General features: G+C 35.0%; 1 protein-coding gene across 1 annotated transcript in view; it reads right to left on the bottom strand.

Moving 5' to 3' along the window:
* The window catches only part of LOC116170350, a 326971-nt gene extending 314269 nt beyond the window's left edge, over positions 1-12702 (bottom strand). The window contains exon 1 of the mRNA XM_031486677.1: positions 12298-12702. The gene's annotated coding sequence lies outside the window, so the exon portion shown is untranslated. The remainder of the gene's footprint in view (positions 1-12297) is intronic.
* Positions 12703-13189: the final 487 nt, after the last annotated feature.

Genomic DNA, 13189 nt, shown 5'->3' with positions numbered 1-13189 from the left:
TGTGAAAAAATGAAAATTAGTATTTATTAAGCAGGTAACTTTCAAACTTAAAAGGGGGGATACTTATGTTCGCACTGTATGTATATGGTGGTTTTGAAATGAAAGAAAACTTTGTATACAGACATTTTACTCATACTTTTTCCCGTATTTTATCGATGTTAAATTAATTTTTGAAATAAATGTGAAAGGTTTAGTACTGCTAGAGAAAATGAAAAATGATAAAAGTAAATAATGTTGGCCAGAGATAAGCGCGTAATCGGTAAGCTGTTGCAAAAATGAGTCACAAAAAGAAGGTTTCCGTAATGAAACTTTGGGCTTTTGGCAACGTAACGTGTTTAGTTTGCATTCATTTCGTTATACGTGTGAACATTCTCAAGGAAGATTCAAGTACCTTTGTTCATTGAATAAAAACAAAATTTTATTCAGTGCTTTGTTATAGTAGCCTTTCATTTTTATGTTGCGAAATTGCTACTTTGACGTATTAGCTGAAATCGCAATGTCAAAATCAAATCTAAACCCTTTCGGTTATTATAAATGCGTTAAAATCCGGTTCGAATGATTTATGAGTAATAACCGCTTAACATTCAGCGTACGGAGAAGTTTGATTAATTCAATTTTTCATTGATTTAGTCGGAATGACACACCGTCATTCCTGTGAAAATGTAAATGTAAATTCATTTTGATTTCGAAACACCATACCACCTAGCATTGTTATATGTATTCAAAATTAGATGAACAAAAATGTCTTATTGGCGATGAATGGGTTATAGTTTGTCGAAAATAGGCGTAGAATAAGTGAAATACTAATGGTACCCTTTCTGCAATAAACAGATACCTTAAAAAAAATTTTTGTAGCTCTTCAATTTAGTCACAGCCACTTTCAGGCCATCGGAAGCAAATCGTTGGCCTTATAAGTGTTTTTTCGGATTGGGAATGTCTTGATTATTGGAAGCCACATTTAAAGAAAGTTTTTGAGCCTTCTGTTAATGCAGCTACCTGATGGTTCTTCTCCACGACTCTCTATCCTCTGCTCTTTTGTCCTTCATATCCTTCTTCTCCCTCCTTCAGGTCGTTAACCAGTTTCCTTCTTCTTCTTTTCCTTTTTCTCTGCACAGTTCCCTCGATTACTTTCTTCAACGTACGGTTCTTTCTTAGTACATGTCCAAACCAATTATTTTCCTTCACTTTAACATTATCGTTCCTGTCCAGTTCTACTTAATACTTCTGCGTTACTTATCTTACCAGTCCATTTAATGTTCTTAATTATAATTTAATATCTTCTCCATATCCACATTTCAAAAGCTTTCAACCTTTCTTGATCTCTTTTCATTGCCGTCCATACAAAACATTTTACCGTATCTGAATTTTCATCTTACTGCATAAAATCCTCCTATTACTATTGAATGCTTGTTTTGCCATCGCTATCCGGGTCTTAATTTCACTTTTCCCACCTTGTGTTGTCTCGGTACCCAAATACTTAGATCTTTCCAGTTGCTCTATCCTCACCCCGTCTACTATTGCTATTATATCCTCCTGCACTCTCAACTTTCATAACTTTGTTTTGTTCTTATTAATTCTTAGACCATACCCTTTGCTAACAATATCTCAAGTTCTTTTTCACTCTCAGCAAATACAGTCATGTCATCCGCAAATCGTATAATGACAATCCTTTTCCCTCCAGAGTTCATACCATATTTTCCCCCTTTAAAACATATTTCGCTCCACTTGACACCATCCCTCTTCACTTCCAACTGTTTCTCCCAATTTACCCAATCGAATGCCTTTAGAATGTCAACAAAACCTACACAGGCGCCAAATATAGTTCTCCGATCGTTCTCGCCACTACTATTGCGTCTCTGATGCCCATTCCTCTTCTGAAACCAAACTGTTGCTCTCCTATATCTCCTCCAAAACTTAGTTAAACCTTCCATTCAATAAGATCTTTGCTGTGTGTGTCACCAGGCTGATTATTCTACATTCTGAATTTTTTGTCCCTTGCTGTTTAGGTACAATGGGACATGGATGCCTAGTATTATTCTTAGTATCGCACCTACTTATATTTATCTGATTCTATCACAGTCGTTTATTACTTTATTTTTAGCAGATGTTAAATTGACATTATAATAGGTTTGAATGAGTAGGGCTTAATGATCAATTTAACCGCAAGGGTAGATATAGTATTTCCTTATGATTGTGCATTCTAATAACAACTGTCATTCTGATTTCAAATGGGACGCGAAGCACGATATAAAATAACGTTTAGAACATACGACAATGCTGGGCTTCTGCTATAAAATCAAGTATTGTATTATACACGGCGATAAAGGGAAACTAACCATCTCGTGAAAAAGCAGGCCGAGATCCCAAAACATCAAAACCAGATTCAAAAATTCTTGATCAATTACACGTTTAGTGAAGTCAATCCGGGGACTCACTGGATAGCAAGAACATCCTCAAATAACCACATCACATGCCCCGGAAATAAAGCGTCACATTCGCCTGCGTTCTTTATCGGCGGTGACTATAATCCTTTATCGATTTGATGGCGACCTGATGGCGTCCCGGTGTTGCTTTACATTTCTAGAATTTTCGCTACAGTACGCATTTGTACTTTAAGCAACCCAAGCGGTACCACCTTACGTTCACCATCCCGTGTGAGTTAGCAAAAACCACCCAGTAATAGATGCATCCAAAAATTTAATCCCTTAAAAAACGCAAATAAAATCTGATACTTTATTTTTTTAATAAATTTAATGGCAATTGTAACATATAATATAGCGGGCTCTGAATTTGGATTTAGTCGTTCTCACTATGTTCAATTCAGAAAAAGGGGCAAATTTGAAAATTATTTCTAACGAAATAGTAAAAGAAAAAGTAATAATCATGTTTAGTTGAAAATCGAATTTTCTCAATATAACTAGTTGCACGCCAACGCTACGCTATGTATCAAACTGTCAAGCTTTTGTTCACAACAAATGAATGTTTGGTTTTTCCAAAGCACCATCGCAAAAAAATGAAAAATGGTTTTTTTAGGAAAAATGTGATACCGAACCACGTTGGCCCGTATGAATAAAAGTAAGCAAATGCTTATACTTGCAAAATTCAAAGTAAATACTCGTAAGTGCTCCTTCGCACTGGGCGACTTAGCAGCGGTACGAAGCAGAAGGGCAGGACGCAGTGCAGCGCTGCTAAACCATGCTAAACAGACCAGTATGAAGGGGCAGTTACGAGTATTTACTTTGAATTTTGCAAGTATAAGCATTTGCTTACTTTTATTCATACGGGCCAATATGTTATATATCGTGGTAGAGAGAAAAAAGGCGTAATCTGAAAATGCTAAAATCCAAAATGGCGTCCACAATAAAAATTAAAGTGCCATGTTCGAATTCTCTATTAAAAAAGTGCGCGTGAATAATGTTGTGGTCTAAACTCTAGAGCGATTGGTTTATCATAAAAAAAGGTAAAAACCAAAATTAGAAATTTTCGTTTTTTTGCGATATTTTCAAAACTATTCCAAGATATTTTAAATTTCTTTTCACGTTATTATTCAACACCAAAATTCGCCACTTTGCTCTCATTTAACCAACTTTCTATCTCTTAAGATAAGTGAGATTCCGTAATCAAATAACTTAATTTTTTAATGCTTTTTTGCAACAAAAGTGAAGACTGTGTGAAGGAATAACCAGCCAGCAATAGATTATGGATACCTCTTGTGAAGTTAGCAATAATCATTACAGAAATAAATTTGCAAAATTTGTATATGACCAGACAAATATTATTTGGGGGTTTTACACACTAAATAGGTCAAATATTGATTGATATTAAATTTTCACAAGCAATATTTTTTAGAAATAATTTTCAAATTTGATATAAAATTAATTTGGTTACTTAAGAAAAATAATTCAGTTTGAAAATTATTTTTAAAAATATGCCAAATTCTTGGCAAAACAGGCTCAAACCAAAAATCGCGCTTTAGAAAGGTGTCTTCAAAAAATGGTAAGTACCTATACCACGAAAGTTTATTATTTTCCGATATAGAATAAGTCAAAAAGTGGATGAGTAGTACTACTCGTCCACTTTTTGGCTTGAGTAGGCCGAAAATCTCAAAAAAACTAATGTGGATCGATTTTTTGATCTTCTCTTAGTCATTATCTTCACCAGGTAACGACTGTCTCAATATAAATGGAATAAAGACGAAGTTTGCCCTTTATTAAATTAATTACCTCGTAAATACCTCGGGCGGGCCCCACGTCGTTGCAACTTCACGCGATTTTTTTACTTTTGTTTGTGATAAGTAATAATTCATTTATTGTCTACAGTCAAGCAACGTTGCGCCCAGTAGTACTCGTATTTCAATGGATAACCACTCGAAAACTTCGCTCGTTAATTAAAAAAATGTGGGTTACTATTTGAAATACAGTTGTGTGACGTCACGGCGCTAAAAACTCATATACTAAAAAAAGTGTTTGACCAATATTGCATCCTTTATGTCTTTATGCCAAAATTTTAACGAAATAAAAATAACCGTTTGCTGAAAAAAGATTCTTTTTTAAATTTGACATTTTTTCTCCTTCTTTTTATAAAACCTAGCACAATTTTTGTAGGTTGTACATGAATGCACACAGAGAAATAAGGTCTTTCGAATAAATTTTAGTTGCTAGTTTTAGGTTGCCATTTGAAAAAAAAGTGCGATGTCGTTCCGGCGCTCAACATTTTTTTTTCAAAAATCCAGTCCGATATTTTTCGTTTTCGTATACCTAGTATATCCAAAATTTAAACAAATGCCGCCGAGTCTTTGCCGTGGAAAATTGCCAACGTACGTACGCACAGACGGAGAAAAATTTATTTTATTCTTTAAAAGTTGCATAAAATTAGGCGTCTTTCAGGAGACTTTTTATCATGTAAAAGTAGACATAGGAAATCCCGAGGGAAATCCCTATGTGTACTTCTACATGAATATCACTGTATACGAGTACATAGATAGATGGTGTCCAAACTCTCCTAATTTGTATTGTTCGTTCACAGTACGTTCACGTAGGAGATACAGACATTGGAAAAACAATACTGTATTAAACTTTACTGGCGTAATTTAAGGGATGATTCAATATGAATTCGAATATTTGATAGTGTGTGGATTAGTCGGTCCCACTACGAAACGTATTAAGTTCGAAGTTATGTACTGCTATTATCATTCCACCAAGTGATGGTTTATTATTCTAAGCCTATTTTGGACAAGGTATGAGTTGACCAGCTGAAGAAGAGCATTGTGAAATAGTTAGAAGGAAGGGGGAAAACGACAGGTGTTCGAAATGTATACTAAAGACTTGTGAAATGTGCATTTTGCACAATACATCAGATAATAGTCCCGCACTTCTTCGGTATGTATTCATCCGTCAAAATTCAAATTATAAATTTAAAGTTCTGATGCTACAGCGATACTCGCATAGTAATTTCAATTAGTCGTCTATAGCTATAAACCTGAGGATATTTAAGTATGTCTTTTCTCTGGTACCTAATAAGTAAAGTGAATCTGGAGATAAAAATAATAGACACTCTATTGAGAAAGTATAGGTGTATGGGAAGAAAGTCGTCACTTTTCCCCGAGAAAAGGATTAGCAAGAGTGTGAAGGTTGAAACCTTTTCTTATAAATGTCTATAAACGGACACACTTCTCCTCAATCTTCACATTGCCATAAAAGTCTAATGGATCTCCACCAACATACAACACCACTTTCGTCAATACCGGGTCAATGTTCGATTTAAATTTTTCTCACACTTTCCCATTATTTTACTCCTTCGGTCTTTTGGGTCGTTCACACTTGAAACCATCCGTCCGCCACTTAATTCAACAGTAATTCCCAGACGCAAATAAAGGGGTTTGCTCAAGATTATTGTCGTGGCGTTAAAAGCCATCTGGCAAGCGGAGGCGCCACTACAGGGATTAATAATATTAAATATGCGGGCGATATAGGTTATAAAATCAAGGGTAATTAATTAGTCCAGCCGATGTCGCCGTTGTGCGCACTTTAATTAACACACACCGGTCGGTTTTATGCATCATTACTCAACGCAAACGAGGTTTTATTAGAAATTCTAGAAAGCAGAAATATTTACTTTTCTATTCGTGTCCGTAATAACAATTCTTGCTTTGCAATCTAATCTAATTATACACATTCATATTTAAAGAATGCAAGTAATGAATCTACTATATTGAACTAGTCGATATTAATAAAATTCATGGCAGGAGATGCCAAAGAGTATAAATAACAAAACTCTTATTCTACATTGAAATTAAATAAAAGCAAAATTTAGCTAGAATAATAGGATCCGGAATTAGAATCAGAAATAATCTCAATTAAAAGACACGATTCCATTCAGCTACATATTAAATTTGATCAAGCTTTCAAAGGGAAGAGAACAAAGAATTTTGGCATTATTGATCCCTATATCATATCATTCTTTGGGATTTTTTGAATTCTTTTTGTTTGACTTGTATCATTATTGAGTGAGGGACAATCGCCTGGAGAATCAGGAAATTGGTGACGATTCGCGGCTCAGGAATAGGAGGAATGCGATGGAATGTGGGGTGATAATTTGAAGATCCCAATAATCACAAGCATAGCGTCCAATATTTAGAAAGATAACTGATAATAATTCTCAAAACCTCGTAACGAAAAGTTCAATTATGAAAAAACAAGTATTGATGAAAAAATGAACATTTGAGAAAAGAAACGGTACACAATATTTGCATCATTCGAATGGCACTTTTTTGTCTCACAAATTTTGCGTACGCTTACGATCAGTGGTGCTAAGGAAAAGTTTTGATAATGGAGGGGGGGGGGGGAGCAGGTAAATACATAAAAATTGGTTTTATCTTCACTGTACCGTAAATTAAAGGAATTGATTTCAACAGAGTTACTTAGTTTCATTTGTATTTGTATTTCAGTGTTTGTTTTTCCTTTTGAAATTGTTCAATTTAGATAAGATGCTTGAACTAAGACACATCTGGTCAAGTTTGCAGACGTCATAAAATGTTTTTATTTTATTTGTTTACAATAAGACAAAACTTGATTAATTCCAACGAGGGCGCAGGTGCTTCGAAGAATTTCGCGTTTAATATAGAAGGTAGTGTCTATAAACTTGTACGGTTGAATGGTTCCGATAAGAGGAGGAGTGCGGATTCTAAAAAACTCATGCTAAGCCGTCCTTGACTTAAAGCATTTCAGGAACCACCCTATTCTTGGTGTTACCATGCAATTGATCCTTTCAAACGCTACCATGTTGCCAACATCAGAGGCATGTTGGTTCACCTCGCTCTTATCAGTCCGCCCTACTTTCTTCAAGACCATGCACACCTTTTTCCAACTTTAAAGAGGAAATTGTGAAAAATAATCACTTAAAATTGATCGATATTGACAAACTAATTTTTGTGGTCCACCGGAATGCGGTGATTTACATGAAATTTAATTAATTTAAATTTACCGGAAATACTGAAATGTAGTTCAATTTCATGGTGCAACTGGAAGTAGTATAAAACAGAAACAGGTTTTTGTCAATAAGCCTTATGAAGTTCCGATTTTTAGAAATCTATGGCACGATATTAACAGTAACACTTTATTAGAACAGAAGTTACTTATAGTCAAAGTTGGATTAAACCTTCACTTTAAACAAATATTCGTCAACATCCACCTACTCACTCTGTAGGCGGCCGTCTGTGGCCAGACATTAAATTAATATTGGAATTGTCTCGCTAATAAAATATACAATGCATAATCATTGTGATACCGGTCTAATTTTAGCAACGTTATTGACGTTGATCCCACGCATTGTTATACGAATAGCAACCGAATCTTTTCATTGAAAATTGATTTTCTGTAGCTACTCTGAGCACTCTTCAAAGAGGGAGACGGATACCTAATATTTAAACGGGAAGGAACATGTGAGATTGAATATAATAAACTCGTTACCAATGTTACCAATGTATCAGAAAATAAATGGAAATAATTGAATTGTAACAAGTGGGAACTGGATTTCTAAAAATATCTGAGCTAGAAATTTCATTACGATTTGTTTGATTGTGGGCAGATTCGCCTTGGAAGTCCCCCACCCTCCCCCTGCCCTTTAAGACTATCACCAGTCCTCTACAAAAAAAAAAGCTCAACTTGACTGTTATTAAGAGTACTTATATCAGAAATAAAAAAACAAAGAATTAATTTCAAAACAGTAACCCCTCGAAAGAAGGGATTAATTATGACTACATCCAACTAAGAAAAGCGACCAAGTTTGACCATTATTTCTTAAAAAATAAAGCTTATTGTGTACAATATTTTATTGGCGTTATTTAAGGGATAGGTGTAGATTAATTAGAAATATTGTGATATAAATGGTGACCTACCTGTATAATACATTTGAATTTAATATTTAGCTATATGAGCTCATGTAAAGTTCTATTGTCGAAAGAGGAAGTTAAGATGCACATGTTGGAACATTGAAAAAGAAAAAGAAACAAGGATATGGACAGTGAACCCCTCGAAAGAAGAATTGAGAAAGAAAGTGTTCAAGGAAAAGTTGTAAGTAATTAAATGATTTGAGATAGTACCTGAATAAATATTTTTGAATTACCATGTTTATAAAAAATTGCAATAAGTATCACACGTTTCAGTGAATAGGTAATTTTACAGAGTGGCACAACGAAAACGGAACAAACTAAATAAATAGTTTTTGGAAAAAAACAGAACGATTTTCTTTGGAAGAGAGACATGTTTTACTTAAAAAATTACACCCCTGGCGTCAACCCCCCAAGCAGGGTTTCCACCCCCCCCCAATAATTTTAAAATGAACTGACACGATTTTATTTCAGTGAACTAGACGTACTTATGTTACGTAGTCTGTTGTATTTACTTGAGCCTTACGGTTAAGCGTACCTTCCAAAAGATAGCTCGATTTTGAAAGATAAACCATAGGGGTGTAGGAAATTCAAAGCCCCTTCCAATTTTTAATTTAAAATTATTAAAGGTTACAACCCTGGTTAGGAGGTTGACGCGAGGAGTATAAATTTTTAAATAAAAGATGCCCTCCTTCCAATCAAACACAACCTATTTTTACGTTTTTTCCAAAAACTATTTCCTTACGAGTTATTTAGTTTGTTTCGTTTTAGTTGTGCCACTCTGTATAAAAGTGCCATTTTGGACTTGTTGCACTTTATACCTGCATTTTATGCAGCATTTAGCTAAAAATGCTCTAATGCAAAAGTAGTAAACCTGATTTTGTTTCTCAGTTTTACCAAAAACGTGTTACAGTTTGGTTGTTAGGTATTAACTTTGTTACATTACATGATATTTTACCGCAACTGGCAGTGGAATGAAGCCAGGCGAGGGTTAGCCCCACCTAGAACCCAGTATTGTCTGGAAACTATGCGGTTTTTGTTTAATAGTTTTAAAACGAAAAATAAATCTACCCAACTCAATATACCAGCGGCGGATTTACCAGTATGGCGAGTAGGCTAATGCCTAGGGCGACAGCTTTTAGGGGGCGGCACATTTGGCCTAAAAATTTTTGTCATACAGACATTACAAAAATTATACAGGGTGAGTTTTTACCATGGCGAGGATCTCGTAAAGCATACCTTGAGAGATACTCTTCTTGCTGATGGTACTAAAATAAAATTTTTATAACTTGTGGGTTTCGAGTCAATCACATTCACATTCTTATTTCTTATAAACGCCATCCAAAATTTCAACAAAATCCATCGATCCCTGAACTCGGAAAATTGCCAACGTACGTAAAACAGACGTAAAAAATATTTGCTCAAAATGATCTTTAACGTCGACCTTTGATGAAATTTTGACCAGCTCAAAAAACGGTGATCGCAATAGCCACCTAGTTCCAAGGGAAGCTAAAAAAAACGCACCCTGTATAAATAGAGAAAACGAGTCTCAAAAATTGAACAAAAATGTCAATATTTTGGTACTGTACACTGTACGGTATACCGAACATTCTAACGTATGTATATGAAATACTTAGTTATTTTTATTTATGGCCGTTTGCACCAACAAATTTAAGCGGTGCTTAGCTTAAGTATCCCTTAAAATCCATGGCAACCATTGTCTCAATAATCGTTGCCATGGATTTTTAGCTCTGCTTAAGCTAAGCACCGCTTAAATTTATCGGTGCAAACGGCCATTACCTACATGAAAGTTAGGAACGAGGTTAGGAAAATGATACATTAATGGCGAAGAAAGATTGAAGTACGAGTTCTTTAGTTTCCGAGTCAAGTAGTGTCATTTTACTGACGTTTTTGATATTAAATTTTACCCAGAATTGTATTTTAATATAAACTTTCAATTTTCATATAGAGCATTTGATAAGTGCCAATCTGTCAGTGATGACAGGAGTCATTATAGACATTTAGTAATGTGACAGGTGCGGCCAGAAAAGTGACAGTTTCGGCCGGTAAACTGACAAGCGGCACCGCAGCAGGAAAAGTAGTCTGGTCTGCCTCTGTCATGGAAACTAAAATTTACTGACGTAAAGTAGGCACTGATTAATTACGATTACGGGTCAAATTACTAAACGCTCTGTAAAATATACTATTGTGATCATGCATTTAAAGTAGGTACCTGGTACCTATTCCAATAGCGTTCCAATATTACAATTTAAATTTTGTAATTTTATATTTTTATGTCAGCTGTGTTCATATTGGTGTCAGAATTTTTAAGACATACCTTACTCCACCTTATAATTAGCACGATTGAGCTTGTTTTTAGCTCAGAAGTTATCAAAAATGTATTTCTCGTGTAATTTTCAATAAAAAGTGGATTGTAAAAATAATCTAGAATCTGACACAACTAGTTCATAATACTCATGTCAATAGCGGGAAAATGTTGATGGAATGAATACGGTAGAACCGAGGGTAAAACACAATAAAGTTGCAATTTCATTGTCAGAATAATGTGTAATTAAGGTGAGTGCGAACTACGAACTAGGGTATGAATTTCGGTTGGTCAGTAGAATCGGCAAAATGGCAAATTTCTAAATCCGCCACCGTACTATACTACATGCAAATTACAATTAATTTGTGAAACAGTGAGGAATTCACGTTTATATGCACTTAAAAAGTCGGTTTTGGACACTTATGTAAACAACATACAAGGAAACAAAATATACGAAGTATCACCATAAAACTTACATTCCTCACAATATACGGGGTGTAGAGTTTTCATAAAGTCCGTTTCACATGCTAAAAGTGATACCATGAAAGTCGAAAGTGTGCTTTACATGATTCTATTTCACTTTCAAGTGAAATTTCGCTAATACCAACCTAAAAAATATAGGTTAGATGGAGGGTTAGACCGACGCCTTTAATAACTTGTTTCTCCTTTATTTCTATGCAGTTCTAATTTTCACCCGTCGACACAAATTTTATTTTTGAAACGAAAAAGGACACTTACTTTATGTGCTTTTTTAGAGTGACTTCTGGATCCTGTGAACAAAACCAAGCAAGGATACCAAAATATTCTTTGTGCTACAAAAATTAGAGCACTCCGAGGAGCACTCATAATATGGGGATTGTTATGTAAAAGTAATTGTAATTTTCAAAAAGAAAAGGGCTATACATTTATGTGAAATTAAAGGGTGGGATAAAAACTGCAAACAAAATCAAACAAGGACATTTAAATATATTAAGTACAACAAATTGGGTAGATCATTTACTGATGTTATTAAACAATAACCAAATATCTTCATTTTGCTTTTTTTCTAATACCCCCATAGAAAAATACTTGCCACCCCTTGGTTACGGGTCTGCCCCTCGGTTTTTAAATGAGAAGTTGACGCATTTATCAGGAAGATTTAATAATTCTCTGTACAAAAGATATCCAGTTTTCTATAATAGTAATATCTAGAAAGCTGACCTCGTACCTTAGATAACATTTATAATAGGTACACGATCAATTATCGCGTTTTCTTAGTCATACCCAACGTTTCCCGAACGTTTTACTACCTTGAGAGTCTTGAGTTTCTCACAAGGTAAAAGAACAAAATAAACACCCTCTGCATGAGTACGTTTCACCCCTTACATTTAAAACCCAGCAGAGCATGTGAAGGAATCATTTCCGGCCACTTTGCAAGTTGCGTTTTGTTAGTGCACCTGTTTTGGATATAGTAGTCATTCTTTTGTTTGATCGATTTTTCTTACCTTTATCCTACTGGAATACCAATTATCTCAGTAACCTTCCTCAATGCAAACAAACAATGGACTTACGTAACAGTAGATGAAATAAGATGTTGTCTACTTACATTTTGGCAGTTCGGCCTATTACTTATCCTCGTAAATAAATAATTAACATCCTTTCACTGCCCGTTTTTTTTAAATAAAACGTCGAATTAAAGCGCGTACGGTACACAAACACTTATCGCACTAAATATGGAAATATCCACTACGGAACGACACTAAACAACGCGTCGATTAAAACATATGTCAGAATAAAGTGCAATAAATCCAGTTTTCAACATTTGCGACCGCCAAATTCCCAGATCGTCCGATAAATTTGAACTCGGAACGCGCGTCGATTCGGAACATGTGCGTCGCATGAAGCGTACACAACAAAACAAGATAGCGGTCTTTTTATTTCACCTTCAATTTACGCGTCGAAGAGTTTATTATCGTAATACACCTAAAGACAAGGATCGACCTTTCTGTTCTGTAAGTTGAGTTCAACCAGTTTAGAACTATGGCGCTAGCGGTTCTTCTGGTGGGCAAGCTGCGGTTATGGTAGGACGTAGGAAGTGCACAGTAGATGTAGAGGTGCTTAACATGTGTGAAACCTGATGTAAATTTCCGTTTTGGTAACTAGTACTTTTTTTTTAAAAGAATTTGGAAATTGTTTATTGTAAACATGACTTCATTTTAAATTACTGCAGGTCGTGCTCTAAAACGTTTTACATTTTTATGAACGCGTTTTGCGATATGCTAGCTACTGTAAAGGTAACATATACTACGATAACAAAAAGCGTTCAAACAATAGATAAGATAGGTACTACGAATGCCTACCTGTTTACTTAGCGCATTGTTTCTTCCGGAAGATAAGGATAATGGGGCCTGATGCACATTTTAGCTTCACTTAATGTAGGCATGCAGGGTCGTTCCAGTTAATTACAAGTGTTTTAAAATTAGACGCCGTGTCATTTT

Source organism: Photinus pyralis, unplaced genomic scaffold, assembly GCF_008802855.1.
Source record: "Photinus pyralis isolate 1611_PpyrPB1 unplaced genomic scaffold, Ppyr1.3 Ppyr1.4_LG5, whole genome shotgun sequence".
NCBI lineage: Eukaryota > Metazoa > Arthropoda > Insecta > Coleoptera > Lampyridae > Photinus > Photinus pyralis.
The sequence above is the reverse complement of the archived record's forward strand: the minus strand, read 5'-3'. Positions and strand labels throughout refer to the sequence as shown.